Source organism: Epinephelus lanceolatus, chromosome 21 (assembly GCF_041903045.1).
Source record: "Epinephelus lanceolatus isolate andai-2023 chromosome 21, ASM4190304v1, whole genome shotgun sequence".
Lineage (NCBI taxonomy): Eukaryota > Metazoa > Chordata > Actinopteri > Perciformes > Serranidae > Epinephelus > Epinephelus lanceolatus.
Window position 1 is genome coordinate 33,267,473 of NC_135754.1, and position 22,989 is coordinate 33,290,461.

A 22,989-nucleotide genomic window follows, 5' to 3' on the forward strand; every position below is an offset into this window, starting at 1 on the left:
GAAATACAGTGCTCACATACAAACAGCCCTGCATATGCATATACCCACACCCACACCCACACCCACAACACAGCTCGTGCCACATGCCAACACATGCAAGTGTGTAAAAAAAGCGATGTTACTTTTAATAACACCAAGAAACTGAATCAAGTTTGACTACACTGGTGTCTCCTGTACGCTGGAGTTTGTTGATTGGCTGGAGTTGAGACAACTCAGATGAGGAATGTGTACGCCTGCCAGATCAGCAAGTCTCTCGATACTTTTACAAAGACAAATGCACACACACACATGCATACAGTACACACACACACACACAGCCTCAGGGTGTTTGGCATTAAGTTGGCATTCTGGACCTCCCAGTGTGCAGCTCTCCATCCCTCTACTTGGCTAGCAACACTAACAGGTAGAGATGAAACACACTACCTGGCTCAGGTAAACTGCACAGCAAATCCCTGGATTAATGATGCATTCCAATTGGACGACAACATCTAGGTTGTGTGTAGGACGGGAACTTCTTATACTGCTATGTTTACGATTGTTTACATGCCCCACATGGCTCGCAAACTACTTCAAGTTTTTTCTTATTTCTTTAAAGGTGCTCATAAGCAGCAGAATATATTTGTGCATTAGCCTTTCTGATGAGGATATAATTATATTTGACTTTTTTATTAAGGGCAGACTGCCAGTACATCAACGGTTACCCTTTCCTTTGTTTGAGTATTTGGTAGAGCAGAACGAGTTTCCCTTTCAACAATCTAGTACACACCTTTCACATGAATCACACTCTGAGCCCATTAAAACATCACTCCAAAGCAAGAATTCAAATGATTATAACAAATGTGGCACCTGGTATGAAAAGAATAACCACTGACATTTAAGCAGCAGCCTTTTCTTCAATACTTTATAAAACACTTAAAGGTCCATTGTGAAGGATTAGAGGATATATTGGCAGAAATGGAACATTCAAAACTGTGTTTGGCCTCAGCGTTTTTTCCTGAGGCCAGCATATTGTTCTAAAATTGTTTGAATGGGAATTTACGCTATGCTACAACTGGTAGCCACGTGATGAGGCGCTGAGCACTCAAGGGTACATCCTGGACAACTCACCAGACTATCACAAGGCTGACACATAGAGACAGACAACCATTCACACTCACATTCACACCTACGGCCATTTTAGAGTCACCAATTACCCTAGCCTGCATGTCTCAGGAGGTAAAGCAGGTTGTCCACTAATCGGAAGATCGGCGGCTCCTCCAGTCCGCAAGTTGAAGTATCCTTAGGCAAGATACTGAGCCCCAAATTGCTCCCATCAGTGTGAGTGTGTGTGAGTAAGTGGTGCCTGTTTGGCATTTTCTTTCAGCACCGAGAGTTTAAAAAATGTTCAATTTTGGGTAAAACACTGCGCTCGTCACTGTCACTTTTTACCCAAGCGTCACATCTTACATTAACAAGTACTTAACTACAACAACAATGGATGAGAATTATTAATATACTGTATATATTTTAATATGTTTTCTCTAATAAACCCACATAAACTGGCAGGTCCGACCTCTCTACCTAGGTGCTTCAGCCTTTCCTTCATCAGGAGCCAGAGCCATAGACTGTAAAATAATGGACGTAGCTAACGTGGCGTCATCCATAAGTTTGTGGACTCCCATTTTGAAGCCTTGAGTTTAGCATTTCAGCCATCACCATTTTGGGTGTTTGGAGCCAGAAGTGACCATATTTGAGCAAGAGGCTGGGGCTGTGGAGGAGCGAGGGGTGGATCTGACTGAGAAGCCGAGGACGCTATCAGCAGACAGCCTGTCATTCCAAGTGACCACGCTGTAAGTGTGTTAATTTCTGCTGTGAAGTTGGGCATTTTAATTGGGGGTCATTGGGGACCGACTTGCTTCTGGAGCCAGCCTCAAGTGGCTGTTCAAGGAAGTGCAGTTTTTGGCACTTTTGTGTTAGCTTCATTTTTAAGCACCAGAGGTTGCCACTTCACCAGATCAAGGACCCTCCTTGCACCAACATTTTTACCTCTGTGGATATTCTGTATCACAGCAACCAGATGCAACCAAAATGTCTCACTCGAAAAAAAATGCTGCGCACCTGAAGCACTCTCAAGCCATCCCAGTTAAGTTCCTTTGAGGAGCACATGGTGTTTTCTGCTGGGAAAAATCACACTTTGGTCGACAAGGGGCCTGACTATATGTTCACCTAAAAAATGAGAATCATTGTGTTTCAGTTACCAAACAAGGAGCCGCTCTACATACAGACTGAGTTCTCTTCCACAGCGTCCGCCATGTTGTTTCTACAGTAGCTCAGAACGTACAAACCAGACACTGGCTCTTGATAGGGCCTTACGCATTTTGCATCTGCCACTGTAGTTCTCCGACACTGTTGGCAAACGGGAAAAGTTTCAAGTGGTTGCAATCTGCAACCTCACAGCTAGATGCCACTAAATCCTACACACAAGACCTTTAACCACGAATACTTATTTATAACTGATACTTACCCCCGAACAGTTCTTGCATGTTATCTGCTCTTTAAGCAGTTTTAAGTTTGGACAAATAATTTTATTCCACACTGACTGACTGTATCATATAATCAGGGCTGCGACGAATGAAAATGTATTTTCTGGATTAATCGATTTGTCCATAAATCTAATTTTAAACATCCAAAGCTGGCATTAAAAAGAAGATTTTCATTTACTATGGCTGCGCAGCATTTTGTAGTAACAGGTTTAAAAGGTTAAATCCATACGGACAGCATGCATCAGCAAGTGAAGCCTGCAGAGTTGCTCTGGATTAAAAAAAGGGCACTTTGCCACTTCTTAGCAACATCTTCTTGATATAAATTTATGATAAAATGTGAAATTAGGTAATCTAAATCACATTCTAAAAGCTTAAATTTATGTTAACCCCAACAATCATCCATAATTAATCATCTCTTTTTTTAAGACCATCTTTTAATCACTTTTATTGTACAATAAAATAAAAAAATATACCAGTGAACCGTCAGTCTTAAATGAAAAATGTCAGTTTGAGTGTGCAGGAACTTGAGATGATAATCAAGAGTAGATGACAAATAAAGAGAGATTTGTCGCACGCAGCGTCGGCATCGCAGCGTCGACTATCTGAAGGTGACTCACTTGTGTTTCCTGTTACCAACATGCCCCTCCACAAACCGCAGCGTACCCACCTGCAGCTGTAATACGATGGCACACAATTTCCACCTCCATTACTGTTCGATCACACAGTGAATGCCAAACTGTTCTCCACTCTGACTTTCACACATCCACACAGGAAGGCACAGTGTGTGATTCCTTGAACAGAATGCACTGACCTGACTCAACAAGTGGCCGACTTCACTTTCACTCAAAAGCAATTCACTTAAAATAATCGCAGGAAGGAAAATAGATTGCAGCTTCAGAGAGGATTGGGTATGATGTCAGAAAAAGAAAAGTTTCCTCAAACAGAAAAGTGCTTAGTGGGCAGTAACAGAGCGGCCCTGCAGAGAGTGGGTCACTGTCAGTCACACCTCAAAGAAGCCCAACTAAACTCTGAAGTGACCTTTAACCTCACAGACAGCCATAACATAAAGTCTAATACTTCACCCAGGGGGATATCTCACACACACCAACACTTGTGTTGCTCCACTCAGACAGGGCTGTGTCTCGACCACTGTGAAAACTATGTTGAAACCTAGTTTATGGCTGGACCATGCACGGTCAGTGGGATAGTGTTCATCTGCAATTTTGTGCAGTAGGGGTGTGCCATATCATACCGTTCACAGAATTCACATTGTGATACTTGCAATATTTCGACTCGTTGACATATTGACGTCATAATGTTATGCACAGAAACAAAAAGCATGGCTGAAAGCAAAATTATTACAGACTCTGCGGTGGTCCCAAAAAAGAGGAGCAGCCCCGGACTTCTCATTCTCTTTTAGCGACTTACCGCTCAGAGAGAACTCATTCAGCGGCTCCTCTGGCAGAGGTGATGCAATGTGTACATCCAGGGAAAGGTAAGAACAGAGGGAGTGAAGCTGTGATGCCCTGCTATTGTCAATGTAGGCGGCAATATAAAGTTGGCTGTCTTGGTTTAGACTACAGAGCCACTGTGTTATTATTGTATCACCGTCATAAATATAGGGGCAACTCATGACCCTCAGCTACACATTAGCAAAAGACAAGCGTCATGTGATATTTTAGTGGGTCAGCTGACGTCCTGTACTGTAAACAGTGCCACAATGCTAGAAGTGCTTGGGACAATCAGCTCGAGGCAGTATTTAGACACACATAAAAAAACCTATGTAATGTGTGTGTGTCTGTGAAACACGCCTCTTAATAACACCAAAACACCGTCGAGACTCTCAGCGTAGCTTTTTATTACATTACTGTTTTGGTAAAAACATTTACCCGCCAGTGTAGCGGGTCGCCCCCTGAGATTACTCACCAGATGGAAAATCTATCCACATTTGGCGCTAGGTAGGTGTTAATTTTGGACCCCGTACAGAATATTTTTGCGGGTGTCAGGGGCGACATGAAGGGAGTGTGTAGCTCAGCTAATTTGATAGCTGTATAAAGAAAAATGTTGACATGAGTCACCTACAGTGAACTACGTGTGTGAAAACCATAGTCTATGGTACGAACAAATTAGCAGACAGAGCAGCTGAAACAGTCAGCTATACCTAATAGACAGCTGATCTCTTAGATTAGCTAAAACTAAACAGATAATCAGTTAAAATAGTTAGCTATAATTGATAGATATCAGTATAGATGCACGATAATATCGGTTGGTTTATTCCACTACAGAAGAGACCTGATGATCACTAAAATTAGGTGGGTTAAAAAGTGGATAAATTAATATAGGTATCAGTTAAAGGTCAAATGAGGTGTTGTTTATCGGCATATCGGATATCAGCAAAAAATCCAGTATCGTGCCTCCCTACTAAACAGTTTAAACTGTAAGCTGAAGCTGATCTGGCCAAAGCTAATGGATAATCACTTGAAATAGTTAGCAGGATTTAGTGGATATTTTGAAACGAAAATCAGTTTGTTGCCAAGCATTAATGGGTGGTGATAACAAATATGAAGTGCACATTCATCTTCATGAAGCTGCACTTTTCAGTCTTTTAAAACAAACCACAAAAAGACAATTTTTGTCTCACCAGCCAAGCGCAGCAGAGAGCTGCTTCTGGGACGTTACTGACACACTCTGTGGCGCATTGCGGAATCACAACCATTGTCAAGAGCAGTGGGTCCCAACTGGAGGGTCGTGGTCCAAAAGTGAGTAATGGGTCCATTTTGAATGGACCACAAATGACTCACGACCTTGTCAAGTTTGTAAAAAAACACACTTGACTTTAGAGTACAGTGAATTTCAGGAACAGAGCTTTTATTTGAAGTACAGTTTCCTGCTGTAGAGTGAGTGACTAATGGACAGCTACTAGACAGAGACAGCAAACTAGCTCAATGACATGGCCAAACGCAAGTATGATGTTGAATATATTAAACAGTGTGGACATTGAACTAATGACTAAGAAGAAATCTGAACCCCGAGGCTGGACCTGTTGGGAACCACTGGTCTAGAGTGGCCAGGATCAGCTGTAGCTGCAGCTACTGCGTCGCAGCTGGAATATGGTAAAGCCACATCCGGTGGAATCCACAGTTACAGAGAGGCTTGGACAGTCTGCATACAAATTATTTATTTAGCTAAATGCATCAGTAAAAGTTGCGAGAAGTGTGTAGCCCAATGTAACAGAGCAGAAGTACATATATGTTATCACAAATGTACTCAAATAACAGTAAAAAGTATGCTGCAAAACTTGCTTTGATAGAAGCACAATTGAGTACACAGACCCAAAAACCTAAGTTTGCATTCTGAAGGCCAACTGAATAACCAGAGGTCTTCATTTTGGTCTTGTGATTTCGCAGTTATTTAACAGCACTAGTACTGTAGTTGCCGGTGACATGTGCGGTGGCCTTAACCGCAGTGGCAATAAAACAAAAATACAATGATCAAGAGGTGGAGTCTTGCAGAGGCTTGCCAAACCATCAGGCGTTGGAACAAGTCCATCCAAATTTCCTCAAGCATGATAGATTACAAAACAGGGAGCAATAAAACCCCAGCCTTTCTCCTGCATAGCCAACTATTTATCCAGCTCCTAATTCATGGGTGTTTGAGAGGAATTCGAGCAGTGGAGGCTGTGTGGGAGATGATAACATCATCTCAGACCCTTGTTTACCGAAAAAAAAAAAAAAAAAAATCCTGGTAAAGTTTTATTTGCAGCAGCAGTGAGGACAGAGCATTAAGCTCACTGATTGGATATCAAAAAAAGGTCAAACTGGTCTGTACTCATGGATTTTTTCCCTTACAGTTATGAAATGCTGACCTATATACAGTGCATGTTGGAAGAGCAGGGTAGCCATAGTGGGACTTGGGTCTTGGCCAAATTTTTAATTGTGGGGTTTTAGAAGCATCTCTTTGCTCTCAGTTACTCATTACCTCAGCAGATAGTATGTTGAAGGGTGGAAAATTTCCCAAGTGGAAGCTGTATAGCATACTTGTTCTTTTGCTTCTTATCACATGCATTTTAACACTATTGACTTAATCATTAAAGCCATCAACCGTACTTTTCTCTATGTTTGGGAGGTGGTTGACTGTGGTACAACAATTTGTGTACACTATATACACACAGTACAGCAAATATAATGTACTTTGTACATCTGAGCTGAAATGATTATAAAATATATTAGTGAGTCTTGTTTTTTTAGCAAAAAGCCCAAAAAGTCTCTGGTTCCAGCTTAATAATGATGATTATCTGCTGCTTTACTCAGTTTTATTTCATAGTAAGTAGAACATTCAGGGTTTTTTTCAATGTTTGATTGGACGAAACAACCAAAAGCTTGTTGGCAATTACATGACAACAATGATACACAAAATTCAGATGGCAGGTAGTAAGTTTAAAGCCATATACTGCCGCGTGAACTGGAGATGTGACTATATAAAAAAGTGTGGATGAACCTGCAGGCAGAAGGTTTCGTGAGAGAATTGAAACTCATTTTGGATGTTATCTAGACCAGTGGTTTTCAAACTTTTTGTGCCCAAGACCTCTTACAGCTTCTGTAACGTGTGTTATTACTCTTATCATGACATAAAGGTTTGTTTTTAATTACTAATATCAAATAACAATTGACAATCAACTATTACTCATGAAATATTTCACAAAATGATTCAAGAATTGATTTTAAACTTTTAAAATTACATCAAAGCAGCAATAACACATCCATTTAAACAGGAAATAATGTAAGATAATGTGATGTGTCACACACTTTTAATCCCCACGCGCAAACGGTGACAAATAGATTCCCTGTGAAGTTTCTTTTAATTAAATTAAATTAAAATTTTTAGGTAGAGTTTGCCTCTTTACTAGGAAATGGGTGTGCATAACATACCGATAATGTCAATTAAAAGTTCATCCATGACATTTCGTACAGGCCCAGTTAAATTTTGCAATGGTAATGTGTGATTATCACAAAATCCCACAGCACACCTGGAACCACTGCTCTAGACGTCCTAATGTTAGATGGCAAGCTGATGATCACGTACAAGAGTCCACTGGACCATAACTATTTTGTGTGACGTTCAGTCCACAACTGGGGTGAGTAAACGTACTTGAGTATAACTGTCTTTTATATTTCAACCCTCTGTATGATGCACTGCTGTCAGGCTAACGTTACTAGCTAGCCTTTGCTAACTTTAGCTACTATTTTCTATTTTCTACCTGGTAGGTCAACCATTCCCAGAGATATGGTAAAACGCTGTTGAAAAATTGGATTGTGACTAAAAACACAGAGAAGTCATCAAAGCACATCGAGGCATTATTAACCTAACGTTTAACATTTACATTTGACATTAGTTGACTCCACTACGCCAGACTTAAGACAAAGGTTTCTGATTCACATTTACCATTGTTTCTGAGAGATTTTTTTTGTATTTCTCCCCTTTACGTCCTCCTACTTTGGGACTTAAAGTGGCCTCTGTTTTTCCCCAATTTGATCGAATGGAACAGCCGTAAACGGTGCAAATCATTAGCTTTTGTGCATTGTTGGTAGTCTTTGTCGCCAATCACCTGCCCTCCATCTCGACAGTTCACCGATATATGACGTCATATGCAAAGAAGCTATTTGAAAATGTTGCTTTAGACTCTGGGAGCTTCTGATGGCCATTTTTCAAACAACAAAAACAATGTATCTTGGGTGTGTCAGAACAATGGACAACCAAGAAAGATGTGCAGGTGGAGGAGATACCTGCACATCAATGCAACTGGGCTGGAAGGCCACAAAAAGGTTCGCAGGCTGAGATCAATGCAAAAAAAAAGTCAATTTATTTAAGATATGCGTGCAGAAAAAGAAGGGTGCAATAGGTAGCACTGATGATAGTCAAGGACTGCAACATTTACTGCAGTTTTAATTCACTTTTAATTAGGGCATTAACAGAAAAGTCGATTTGTCGACGTGTCGACGTCAGTGGCACAAGTCGACACCTCCCGGGAGGAGTCGACAAGTCGTGTGTTTTTTCCCTCTCTCTTTCTCTGTGTGCTTGTGTACGGAATGCAATCACTACCTCTGACTGGCTAAAGGCCCGAACATACTCGGGCGGAATGTACGCGGAACAGACGTCCGCAAGCCCTGTGCGCGCAAAGCTCAGATTTTACGACCACGCGGACTTCCCTCCGCGCACCAGTGACTGCTCGGCATGTATTTTTCACATCGCAGGGATTTTTCACTGACATTTTTACAGGAAACTACAACGCGGAAGTGTGCTCGACTATGAAAGCCCGAATGACTGCGGACATTCCTCGCGGAGTCTGCTCCGCTAATAGTACGCCCGAGTATGTTCGGGCCTGAGAGTGACAGACACACATCACATGTGTGGAGATACTTCACTTTCCTCCACCGTGTCAATGTGATGACATCATCAAATGACTTGTCGACTCGCCTTAGACTTTATTGACAGATAAGTCGACCTGAAAAAAATCAAAGTCGTTAATGCCCTACTTTTTATTATTTTTTGCACTTTAAGCACCCTTCTTTTTGTGCACGGATGTCCCAAATACATTGAGAGCCCTAAGACTTTGCATTTTACAAACAACTAATTAACTGAGAAATGAGTCAATAGATAAATCAATAATGAAAACATCAGTTACAGACCCAGTACATAGCTAAGTATTCACATATACATATGCCTTGTATGTACTGTATGTACAGGAATAGACAGCATACAACAAACCATTTAACACTGCATCTGCCAAAACAAACAATTTAGAGTAAATCTTCAATTATTTTTTATTACTTTAATCTTAACTTCTCTTGTCTCTGAAGCCCACATACAAACTCACTCATAATCACACATTAATTCCTCTTGGGAACTCTGATTATAAACTGATTATCTTCCGCCCCAGGGGCACAGATACTGAAATTGTTATTGCCAGTTTAATCTCAAATCCACATGAAGGGAATCCCTCTGTACGACACAACGCCTCAGTGTTTATGACACAGTAGAAAAAAGTAGCCACTTTATTGTCTTGGGAACTGGTTGTTTAATATGTCTGCAAATGCGTAATGACTTAATTTCTATTCCACTGCATAAATTGAGGCAGTGCTCGCACAGAGAGGGAGCGAGAGCGGTTCAATGCCAGCAAATGTCGGATGGACTCCTGCTCGTAAAGTGCTCCGCTTCAACCTGGCAAAAATAAACCTCACGGGCCACGGTGCCAAGTATTCCCGTTGATGAAAAGCCAGTTGTGAGTGGCCCCAGTTGTACCCGGGCAGAGCCAAGCTGACTGGTGTTAATAAGAAAGAAGTGCGGCTGTGTTAAACAGCCTGGCTACTTTCTCCGGCCAATAAAGGATACAGTATTTTACAAATTATTTTTCCTTGTAATCTGGAGGCTTCTGAAGCACAGGCTGGCTGAGAGAGGCCACAGAGAGCAGCAGAGACAGACAACGGTTCAATGGCAAAGAGAAACAACAAAGCCAAGGAGGAGCCTCTGGTAACCATCTGCATGGAAACCACTGCTCAACAGAAACAACTGAAACAAAAAAGAAACATATGAAGATTAAAGCGAAACCGAACCTACTAAGATAAAACAAAAGGGAGGGGCCACAAACCACAACACTGAGACACAACCACAAACTTGGAGCACCCAGGCTGACATGTGATGTCATGTGCCTGTGTGCTGCAGGGGGATGGGGCGTTACTGTATCTCGAAGACAGCAGGACCCCCAGTGGTCTGTGTGAAGACCGGTGCAGAGTGCGCTGATAATCTCTTGTCGTGTTCACCATGACAGCATGCTTATCAGCAGTGGAGCTTCGTGGGCCTCCGAATGCAACACAAACCCGCTACGACATCACACTGAAAGGTTAGCCTCATTCTTCTCTGATAATGAGGTTCGAATTGCCAGTGAGAACACACTCATTACTCTGCGTGCCAGAAATTACTGCAGAAAACAGCATGGAATTTCCTTTATGGCACAAAGGACAGAGGACACACGTTACTGCTTATAATTACAGATAGATAGATAGATAGATAGATAGATAGATAAGATAAGCTTTACTGTCTGTCCCAAAGGTCACTTATGGGACAACGTACACTGGTACAATTTATCTGCAAAAAGCTTCTATGGGTTGATATACTGGTCTCGGCCTAATTGACACGTTAGTTGAAGCGTAGGTGATCGATTAAGCAGTGGAAGTCCTGAAAAGAAATGTGTACAAGTTCAAAGCAGTTGAAGCAACAAGCTGCACGTACTGTATATTTTCCCATCAGATCTGGATGTTGTGGAACAAGAGGAGGTTTGTGAGAAGTAGATGGCCTTGAGGCAGTGACTAACCCACCCAAATAAGCAGGCCATCATGATCTCATTACTGTTTGGACTCTTAATTAGCATGCATTGTGATATATAGGCATATACAGACAAAGACGCCTGCTGTTTGTTTGTTGGTCATCTGAGCGACCTCTTGATGCATAAACAAGCTGATTTATTTGCTCAAATCAAAATAAACTGAATCAAACATTTCTACGCGAGTGCTCTGAATAAAGATGGCTTTGTGCAGCTAAATACAGTATGTTGGTAAACAGAAGCTATACTCTACGCCGCCATAAAATCTCTATTAGCCCGGTTCCAGTGCAGAAACCCGTGATGATCAGATGACTTTTTGTGGTTGGCTGCATTCACCCTGGCTGAATAGATCCTATGAAAAAACCTACAAGTCTATATCATATGGGTGCTGTAATCTAATTAGTCATAGGCGAAAACACAGACAACGTGGTGAAGTGCCCTGGGGCCCAGCCTCTATGGGATGAGCAACAGTCAGCTGAGGTCAAGCAGAACGTAAAGGCAAGACAATAACAGGCCTGCTATTCTAGGATGTGCATTTTATGTAGGAAAAGACAACATTAGAGCAAGTCACGTGTGATGCTAACCTCGGCTAATCAGCTGCAGACATGTCAGCTGTCCTTAACTGGCCAGGTCTCCCTTGTAAAAGAGATCCTTGATCTCAATGCAGGGTCCCCTATCTTTTGAAGAATTAACTTTCCAGGACCTTTCCACGAGTTTTTCATGACAACACAGGACAGCACATGCTCACAAATACAAGTCATATAATTTACCTGTAGACCTAATACTGATGCATTCAGTTTTATTGCTCCTTTTTTACTGATGCAGACTTCATGATGAAGTGGCTCAGGTTCATTAGAGATGACAGCTACAGAAATCACTGTCAACTGTACAATAAGGCTGTCTAGCCTTTTAAAAAGCCTACATCTATTCACATTTCACCCGTGCCCGATCTTCATGGGAAGAACATAGCAATACATTGGGGGGAAAAAGACTGTGATGTTCACGTGACACACTTTTCTATCGCCTTTGACGGCTCTAGGAGCTGACAAGAGTTGACATGGCTGAACAAAAGCAAATGAAAAACCATTATCGGGGCGTACGGGGTGGGGAGAGAGCAGGCGCCTCATGTACAAAGGCATCGTCCTTGCTGCAGCGGCCATGGGTTCGATTGTCACCCATGTCATTCCCTCTTCTCTCCCCCCTTCACGCTACACTGTCCTAGTCTAGTCTGCTAGTCTGAGAATTCCACTCATGGCTCCAGACAAAATAAATCTGACGCTGGAAAGTTCCCTGCAATCTCTTGCTAACCATGGATGCATAAAGAGAACTGGATGTAATTCCTATGAAAGTCGCCAAGTGGCGCATGAAGCCAAAATATTTCAACTTCGCGGATATCAAATAACCTGAATGTTCCACATTGTTGGGCCTATAGAACAAGCGCACTTCAGACTTTTGCTGGCTGAGCGACTAATTTCCAGTTTAGCCCTGCGCTAACATGAATGCAGATACAATTATTTAATCATGTGGCTCTGAATGACGTTTAAAATAACAATTTGGCGGATACTGATATACTTTTGTTGTTGTTGTGCATTTTGTTTTTATTTATTCATCCTTTGTGCCAGGAAAATAAAGCAACAGTTTTCAAGTCATTCAGCCCTTCATTATACTCTTTGAATGAGCACAACTTCAACTTCAAACTGCTTCAAAAGCCTTTTTACTACATAAAATATATATCTTAATGTCCTTTCTAATTTCTTTTTTGTATTGCTGTAAAAAGTTTAACAAATTTCTCCTGAGCGGCTAATTTCCGGTTTAGCGCTCCGCTAATTTGAATGCGGACAAAATTATTGAATCATGTGGCTCTTCTAGAATTTTGGTATGTTATCGGACCATGTCTTAATAGTAAAACGAATCATTTTGCAGGGGCTGTGATGCTCGAAAAAATTATTTATTATTTATTATCTTTTTGGGCCAAACAGCATCACTTGACAGACCCCGAAGTTGTAATTCCACAGTTTGGCCACGTTGTCATATTGTCTTCAACGCCCGCCGCTGTTCCTTGGGGCTTGGTGTAAACAGCTAGACTAACTGACATTAGAGCAAAAATAAAAAAGGGAGTGCTTTTCCGTTCCACTTTGCATCTGGTAAACCTGATTTGAAGTATCAAAGGGGTCAAGCTTTAAACAAAATACGCTCCTAGATTTGTGTAGATTAGTGTGGTTTCTAGTATAACAAAGATTATTTCCAGGTCATCTGATCATTTTAATCCATTTCCAGGTGTTACCATGACAGGGAAACTAGTCTCTAAATGTTTAGGATTTCCAGGATGTGTGGAAACTCTGCAGTTGGACTGGATTAAAAAAAGGCTGAATAAAAATACCTTGGTCCGAGGCCTAAAAAACAATGTCTGAGTTATTCACATCGACATATGGGCAAACAATGTAGCTGCTCCCTCGGGACAATTACTTCCATGCCGAAGACATTCCTTATACTCAAATGCATCATTTGCACATGTTCTATTAAATCTGACGAATAAAACAAACATCTAATCAACTGCATCTCCGTTTAACCCAAAAAATAATCCCAAGAGACAAAAAGGGAGCAAACGGGAGGCAAATCCTCGGACCACCCGATTCACCAGACTCAGTTCAGGAATAGCTCTCAACATATTGGCCTACCCAGCATGCCCTCTGCCTCTCTAGACAGCTCTGACATCATTATACAGCAGATACTGACTAGGACATCAGCTGCACAGCCAAGGTTATATAAGTGAACGCTCTATGTTTCTAAGCATTAAGCGCTGCTGCCCCGCCATGGGGAATAGGAGGGGATGGGAGCAGACGAGCAGAGAGGGAGAGGGAAAGGAGAGGAGGGGGTGAGGGATAAGGAGAAGGAAAAGGAGCGAGGAGGCCAGGAAGAAAGGCAGACAGAAACCGGGTCACAAAAAGAGAGGCCCACTGGGGTGCTTGCTGCTGGGAGAGACTGAAGAAGGTCACCTCTGGCCCCCTAAAGGAGCCCCAGCCAACAGGAAGAGAGGAGAGGAGAAAGAGACGACGGGGTCACATGGGGCTACACCCATTCACCTTCTGTGTGTTCTTTCATGTACAGCACTCTTACATCACTCAGTATTCCCCATATGCTTTCCCTTTATGCATGGAAAAAAAAACTATTTACAATAAAGGAAAAAGGTGAAGAATAACGTGCCAGCGTGTGAGAAAACATCCCCTAAATGTTTCTCTGAGTTCATCTATTTGTTTCTTTTCACAAAAGCTTCTGCCCCCTTCGTCGCCTACACTTTGTCTATTTAAAATCTGTAGAGAAAATGTTTAGACTTGACTGGTGGGTTTGTCCTGGGCTAATAATCAACCCGGGGAGAGAACACTGCGATTTAAACGGATGGCTAATGATTAATGAACAGTGGGCATCTGGGGCCATACCAGCTGATCTGACATAAATTAGCTGTGCTAGTGAGGTTTCGTATAAAATCCTGAGACTCTATAGGGGTTTAGCACCACATATATTTACATAACAATAACAGAAACATTATTTATTCATAAAGGTGTGTGCAGTCTTCCAGACACCGTTGCACTTGAGAACTTTCGGAGGAATAAATAAGCCTATATGCTATTAGAAACAACAGTATGACTTCATCAAGAGAGACATTTTGTGTCAGATTTACAGTATCCAAGTTTACAAAGACATCCCAGGTCTGATAATTTAGACATCCAGGAGTTAAAACTATTTAATTTCTTTCACTGTTTACAATGTTGACGGGAAAATCCATACACTCTCCTTTTAAAATAAGCCTTGGTGTGCCAGAGGAAATGCTTCTGTTGCCAGCTTGATGGATTCAACTGCAGGAGCATACAGCTTTTAGACTGTCACTTTCTATCAGCACAGTGCAAGATACTACTGTGAAAATGAATGCGACTGAGAATGGAGACCCTGAAAAGGCTCTGGGCAGAGTGGTTACATTGAGTGATTTAATTATTACAGCGCTGTAATGTGGTGATGAGGGACTTCACACACAAACAGCTGCAAACGCACTGAACAAACTGTCACCATTATATCCATGATCTGCTGCACGGAGATTATTTGCACTGGGGGATTTTCACATGGTCCCGGTGAATGATTGTCAGTGCTGCCTGTCAGCAGTCAGTCTGGGCTGCGGGACATCGGGCTGTATTACTCGAGTGTTTCTTGACAACATTAAGCATTTCGGTTCCCTTACAATCAGTGCAGACATGTCAAGGCAACTTCCTGGGCAATGTTGTCTTTGTTGCAGAAAGTACACCCCCGTTTTAATGAGTTGTACAGTATTCTGGGGACATGTTTATATCTAAAACACACCGAAACACACACAGTTGTACAACTGAGTCAGAGCGTCTGTGGTAATTTAATACCCAACCCAGACAGTTTTAATGCAGTGCACACTGCCTCACTAGAACACTTTGTTCTGATATTGGCAATTTGTGATACACATGAACTCATGGGCTCTGACAGTGATTATCTGGGATGCACGGGACATATGTTGCAATGTGGTCAGTAATATAACCATAAAGCACAATAAAAGACTATTTAACCCTGAATACCAGCACACCAGCATCACAGGGACGATTACACACAATGATAAACTACATTTCCAGACATGCATGATGATTGTTAATCTCCACACACTGAGCTCAGTTTAGACAGATTCATGTGCACAAAGGTGAGCTAATGCAAGTTCACCTAAGGTCGGTCCCCCTTCATTAGAGCCTGACCTTAGTATCAGTAATCGTTTGGATCAGTAACACTGCTATAAGCACTGGAGTATTGGTGATAGTATTAAAACAAGCATGCACACATGCATTACAGCCTCACTCCTGCACCTCAAGGAGAAAATGGGGACAACAGAATTAGGGTCAAGTGAGTGAACTGCACGGCTCACTGTAGCATACTCCCCATATAATATGGGTGTATCATTGCTGGTGATGTCTATCGATCCGTCTGTCTCTATGTGTGTGTGTGCACGTGTGCATGCGTTATTGGACCATGCGCGCGCCAGAGTGCAGCAGGCATAAATCCAAGTTCGGGCCTGTGTGCAGCACATATAGTATAGGCATGATACACACACAGAAAGAGGCAGCATGACCGCTGCACAGTCACATCCGGCATTGTTAGCGTCTAATTGACAACTAAGCAAAGGGAAACGTCAACAATGGTGGCGGGATGGCTGCAGACCAGCGAGGTTAGACCCTGCCTACTGTACAGTACACCGTGTGTTCCTTGGCTGCTGCTCTGATCTGTCAAACCAGCCCAGGCTACAGGAGCTAGCACCGCCAAACAACTGCACACACACACACATATATACACACACACACACACACACACACACACACACACCACGCTGTGAACGTCGGGCGGGTTAAAGTCTGGTAACGACACTTACCGTCGGTTACCCCCACGCGGTCTGGACACCAGTTCGGGTTGGATATTAGGGCATTGGGCGGAAATGAAGCGGGAGAAAGTCAGCAGGGCTCCTCCGGTTTGTGCACAAGTGTAGCGGCAGCGCTGAGTGGCTACACGTCCCCCTTCGCTCCGAAGCCCAGTCCTCCACTAAGCTGCTGCTGCGCCTCGTACTGCCAAAATTATCTCCCTCCCCACACACACACGGCTGCCTCGTCCTCCTTCCTGCAAAGCTTTTCGCGTGGAAACGAGTAGTTTGTTTCCCCCTTTTTTTGTTGCCTTCCAGTAGCGTTTGGATGGACTGCAACGACAGGAGGGAAAGAAGCAAAAAAGAAATACTACACGGTCGCTCCTCCCTCCGCTGATGTACTGTACAGTTAAGGGAGCTCGGCCTGGCTGGGTAACCACTTATTCAAACTATCTACCGCTCTCTACAGGACCACCACTGTAAAGCACAGACTGTACACACAAACACATGTTGGGACCTGAAATGCGGAACATCCCCTGCCTTGGATCGCCTCTGCTTTCCTTATTTATTGACTTCATCATCATCACTGCGCCGAAGCCCCCTCCTTCCTCCTTTCTCCTCTTCCTCCTCCTCCCTGTGGGAAGGTGAGATTAGTCCACGTTGTACTAGGTGGGTGAGACAGTCCAGATTTAGTGAAGGGACGAGACTGGACTGTTAAATGCTGTAATAAGATACACACACAAACATCTAGATGAAATCAATAATGATAAAATCCCTTTTTAGATTTTTCATGATTGGTTTCAGTGTGGTCAATAAGCCAATTAATCAACTAATTGTCCCCTAACATGAATTTAACAACAATTTTGATTATCGATAATTTATCTCAGTCATTAATCTTGCAAAAATGCTAAACATTTCCTGGTTCCAGCTTCTGAAATGTGACGATTTCTACTTTTCCCAGTGTAAATTCAATTATTTTCATAAATCCATTAGTCGTTTGGTTTGTAAAATGTCAGAAAATAGTGCAATAATGCCTATTTTAATTTCCTAAATGTCTTCAGATTGTTTGTTTTATCCCAACATGGGGTCAAAACCCAAATATTTTCAATGTACTATGATGTATATTTAAGATAAATCATCAATTGTTTTGCATTTTTGCTTCAAAAATGACTGACAGATCAATCCATTATCAAAAAAGGCGAGTTGACCAATCAATCAATTGACTAATTGTTTTAACTCAATTAATATATCAACATTGATAAGACCTAAAATGGCCTAATGAGTCAATTGATCATATTAGTAATTTACCAAACAAAAATGGAAGTCTAGCGTCTCAAATGTTAGCGTTTAGCCTACTGCTTTGCTCTATTTTATATTATTGTTAATTGAATATCGTTTAAATTTGTAGTAGGACAAAACTGGCAACCTGAAGTACAAGAAAATAAAACAACAATTACTATCATTATCAATTAAAGTACAAGTAGACATCCTATCAAGCTACGCCAGCTAATGTCGTCTGTTTTTCAACTCAGTCGTCACAACAGAATAATGACATTTTTCAAAGTTCAATGCAAGAAAACACGTTCTTTGTTTAGATGATCAAACTGAAAATGGATCATCAATGTTTATGCTAGCTTGTCCCCATTTGGCCTCCAGGTATGACGTTTTTCTGTAGGCCAAAGTGGAAGTTAACGTCGCCCTGGTTGCGTCATCAAAAAGCCTATGGGATTCTTCCATTGGACTTTGGACTATGGCAAACAAACTTTTATGATGCATACACCTTATGTTCAGGCAAATAATCTACACAAATGAACTGCACTTTTATGATTACTGAAGTCTAAATGCAATCGCCAGGTAAAAAGCTAACATTAGGCTCAGTTAATCCCTGTTTTAAACTGTTTTTATACGTCCTTTTGTATCGAATGACTTTGTCTGTTTTATGTTCATGATGTCTATTTTTGAAGCTTTACGCTGCATTTCTTGTGTGAAAGGTGCTATACCCTCCTGAGACCCTGTGTCCTCATACGTGGACATTACATTTTGGGTTTACTTGACCTTATACTTCACTCTACTTAAAGAGGAACTAATGTTTTTTTCAACCTGGGCCCTATTTCCCGATCTACTTTTGTCTAAATGAGTGATAGGATGTACAATATTTGACATTTCTCCAGTACGAAGCTAGGGCTGACCTGCCTGCAGCCTGTGAGCGCATGTTATATTAAATAATAGGGCACTCAGACAGCGTCAAACAACGTCAAAACACGTCCACTAAAAGTGCATTTTTTTTCACACAGATAGGCTCGGATTGTTAGTATAATTATCTGACAACATAACGGAAAGGAGAAAAGAACGTCTGTCTTTACCTTTAGCTCGAGTCGGACATGTTCCTCTGCCTGTTGCTGCTCCCTCTCTCTTCTCGTCCGCTCTTCAGTTTCAATGAGCTCTGCGTCCGTGTACGTCCGTGTACTCCATGTTCAAATAAATACGGGCGCTCATCAAATTCAAATGGCTCAAAATTCAGCCATGACTACTCCAAACAGAGTAACTCCTCGCTTTTGTAAGGTCAGTCCAGCGGTAACTTCCTGCAACAACTGAAATCTCGCAAGACGTGACATTTCAGAGCCAGCCTTTCACTCTCTGAGTGAGTGTTTTGACTTGCCACAACAAACAATTTTTACCCGAGCAACAATAAATATTGAATATCCTATCACTCATTTAGACAAAAGTAGATCGGAAAATAGGGCCCAGGTTGAAAAAAAAAAACATTAGTTCCCCTTTAACTTAAACTTGTTGTCCTCGTTCGTGGACACTTGTTTTGTGCCATCTAGTGGTAGTAAAAGCACAATACACTAATCCATGTAAAAACAAGATGGCCGCCATCTCTGCCAAGTCAGTCTGCAGCCGATCCTGACACAAAAGTGGACAAGCTCCAAAACCTGATCACATTTTAAGGTTGAAAGTTGTTTATTTATGATTAATAATGATTGTAGTTTGAGGGGCGTCGGTGGCTTGGTGGGTAGAGCAGGCGCCCCATGTACAAGGCTGTTGCTGCAGCGGCCCGGGTTCAAATCCAGCCTGTGGCCCTTTGCTGCATGTCATCCCCCATCTCTCTCTCTCTCTCCTCCTCACGCTTACCTGTCCTGTCCATTAAAGGCAAAAATAAAATGTAATAATAATAATAATACTAATAACAATAATAATGTTTGTAGTTTGATATGGCAACACATTTGACCAATTGTAGCAAGAGTAACAAGCTAAGACGCTGTTGAAAAGGAAGTACTCGTCTGAAAACACTGGACTTTCTTATTGTCTTGTTTGAGGAAATCTGGACTAAATTATTACCAAACAAAAGCTCGGGTCTCAGGAGGATATAAATAAAGAAGTAGTAGCAGTAGTAGTAGTAGTAGTAGTAGTAGTAGTAGTATAACTACTATTTTTACATCACGGTCGCACGATTCAACATCCCTACCACAGTGAGACTGTACAGCCTGTTTGGCGTAATGACCTTCTGTAGTCTCATTTAGCCACTTGTTAGCAACCGACTTTTTAAAGACATAAAAGCACCATAAATCACAAGTAGGGTATTTACTGATTAATTTTATGCTGCAGAACAAAACCTGAAAATCTCTCAAGCTTGTGTTAGCCACAGACCTTATTTCAGGCATCTTACCAAAAACCCACTGACGTCCAGACGAGGAAACCAGGAGTGCTAAAAATGTGGGGCACTGTATTGCATAGTGAAAGTGAGCCTTAGGTGGAAACTAAATGCACTTTATAAAACCTAAATAAAGAAGACTTTATTGGTTTGTCGGTGGCCTCTCTAAAATGAGTAATGGTGAAAGTTGGTTAACGATCAAGGAGTTAACAAGCAGACAACTAGCTAGCTAGCATGCTACCTAACTCAAAAGTTGTCTACCGTAACTTTAATCTGTTGGGTATTTTTTAATCAGCTATTTGTTGTAGTGAAAAATCCCAAAAGGGAACCAGGGAATGTTTCATTGTTGCTTGATAAATGCCTAAAACAGTTACAATTACCCAACCTGTCGACAATCAATTTCAGCCACAACACTGACACATTTCACTCTATATTTTGATGACAGAAGAGCGTTTATGGAAGTTAGTATATAGTATTGATTTTGTAAGCAATATGGTGATTGTTATTACAGATCAAACACAAGCAGAGTGTGTCAGTGCTCACTCCGATCACTCTGAATTACCTTTTTTTGCAATAATCCCTGGCTCGCTCTTCATCACTCTGCTTATATAATGGCTACTGACAAATCTACTCTATGTATACAGACAGATGGACGGAGAGAAATGAAAACACAAGATAATACAATCCACTTATTTTGATCAAAGTAACAGTTGGACAAACAGATTACACAAAATTACCATAACTGCTTCCAATAGGCGGCACGCTGACATCCTGAGAACATCTAGAATACTGACGTCAGTGCAGACAAGACAGCTTTTAACGTACAGTGAAGTGACTGCTCTTTTCATTCACACCATCACATCTTTCTTCAACTGAAGTCCAACTTTGAAAAACACGGTGCAGACAGGGCTTATGAAATGAGGTTCAATGGGATTTCTTCAGTTATTTTTCAAAAGCTTTCTCCTGCCTGTCTTCAGTCTTGGAAGACATTCTGTGCTGAGTGAATGTATTCTGACTGTGGCCTCCAAACAGTCACACTGATATTTCTGTCTGACTAATCTGGCAGACAAATATTCAGGAAATCACCAGCTGTGAAAGTGGCACAATCTTCTGGCACTGATTGTCCAGAAGTGTGACATTTACGTTTGATGGTTTTCAATTGCAGAATGGGAGGGGAGGAGGGAGCTGACGGAAGAGAATGAAAGTCTCCTGCAGCACACACATTAAAGACTCCTGTTCTCCCTCTGAAACCATTATTGATGTCTCTCAGTGTGTGTGTGTGTGTGTCCACGCCTTTACTAGGCTTGGATATTTCACTATGTGGGAGCGAATAAAATATCTCAGTCCTGGTACAGGAAGTTGCTATTTGATTACATGCTGGTCTCTTCTATATTAAAAAAAAAAAAAACGCTGACAGACTAATCAAAAGAAAGGACATGTTGAGAACTGTCATGTGTAAATGACTGAACTCTGATCGTGTTGCTTTCTGCCTCCCTTTAAAAAGAGCCCATTGCATGTGTTCATGATTTACAGCGTTGCCACTAGTTCAGAGTCTAAATGTCATCTGTTTCAGTTGCCGTGACAACTCTGAAGGATACCAATTACTGAGAGACACCAGTTACCAGATTCCCCACTGGCTGTCAGATTGCGAGAATACATTACCGATCTTCAGAGGAGTTTGCATGTCATAATAAGGATGAGCAGGAGGGACTACATTTCCCAGCATGTAGGTGTGACTCAGCTGATGGTAAACTTAATTTAAATGTTCACTGTTAAAATGTGTCTATTAATTATTCCCAAACATATACACGTGGAAACTACAGTATGGTTTAGGTTAAATTTGGCAAACGAAAACTAAAAAGTATGGTGACAATCATGTTTGTTTTTCTTCAAATTAATTTTAACACAATACTCACATGTCATATGTACATTGAATGAGTTCTGTTCGCACTTTCTGTCCATGCTGGCCATTAAGTGATCCCTTTCTTGTGCAGCTACAAAACCCAGTCCTTGTTCTGTGAGAAAATGTGCTCCCAAAGTCAGCTGAAGCTACTCTGGGGCTTCAGCAGAATGAGAATGACTCAATCAAGCGGACATATTAGTCTAAATCCCCATTTTTGTGCCTCTCATGCGGCACATTCACACAGGATATCTCTTTCATTTACTAAAATTTACTGATATTATGCCCCTAATATCTTGAACTTGAAGTTGAAGCCATGGTCCACTGTTGGAAACCGGTGGTTTGCCCTCTCCGGGTTGGGGGAGAGTTACTGCCTCAAGCGAGGGAGTTCAAGTATCTTGGGGTCTTGTTCACGAGTGAGGGTAGAATGGAGCGTGAGATGGATCGTCGGGTCGGTGCGGCTTCTGCAGTGATGCGGGTGTTGCGCCAGTCCGTCGTGGTGAAGAGGGAGCTGAGCCAGAAAGCAAAGCTTTCAACTTACTGGTCCTTCTACGTCCCAGCCCTCACCTATGGTCATGAACCCTGGGTAGTGACCAAAAGAATGAGATCGCGGATACAAGCGGTGGAAATGAGTTTTCTCCGTGGGGTGTCTGGGCTCAGCCTTAGAGATAGGGTGAGGAGCTTGGACATCCGGAGGGAGCTCGGAGTAGAGCCGCTGCTCCTTCGCGTCGAAAGGGGTCAGTTGAGGTGGCTCGGGCGTCTGATCAGGATCCTCCTGGGCACCACCCACTGGAGGTGTTCTGGGCACGTCCCACTGGTAGGAGGCCCCGGGGCAGACCCAGAACATGCTGGAGGGATTACATATCTCATCTGGCCTTTGAACACCTTGGGGTCCCCCAGGAGGAGCTGGAAAGTGTTGCTGGGGAGAGGGATGTCTGGGGTGCTTTGCTTGGCCTGCTGCCCACACGACCCGGCCCCAGATAAGCAGATGAAAATGGATGGATGGATGGATGGATACCCTTAATATAACTTTCACAGTCATTTGTAACCCCATCTCTACAACATAGAAACACTACACAGTGCCACAAGTGGTGGTATGGAGCTGGAGGCGAAATTTTC

General features: G+C 42.1%; 1 protein-coding gene across 2 annotated transcripts in view; it reads right to left on the reverse strand.

The window, feature by feature from the left end:
* Positions 1 to 16,849, reverse strand: part of thrab (thyroid hormone receptor alpha b) — a 243,753-nt gene extending 226,904 nt beyond the window's left edge. Inside the window, exon 1 of one of the 2 annotated variants that reach the window (XM_033612065.2) lies at positions 16,331 to 16,849. The gene's annotated coding sequence lies outside the window, so the exon portion shown is untranslated. The remainder of the gene's footprint in view (positions 1 to 16,330) is intronic. The other variant, XM_033612067.2, reaches the window with a different exon arrangement.
* Between the last annotated feature and the right edge of the window lie 6,140 nt (positions 16,850 to 22,989).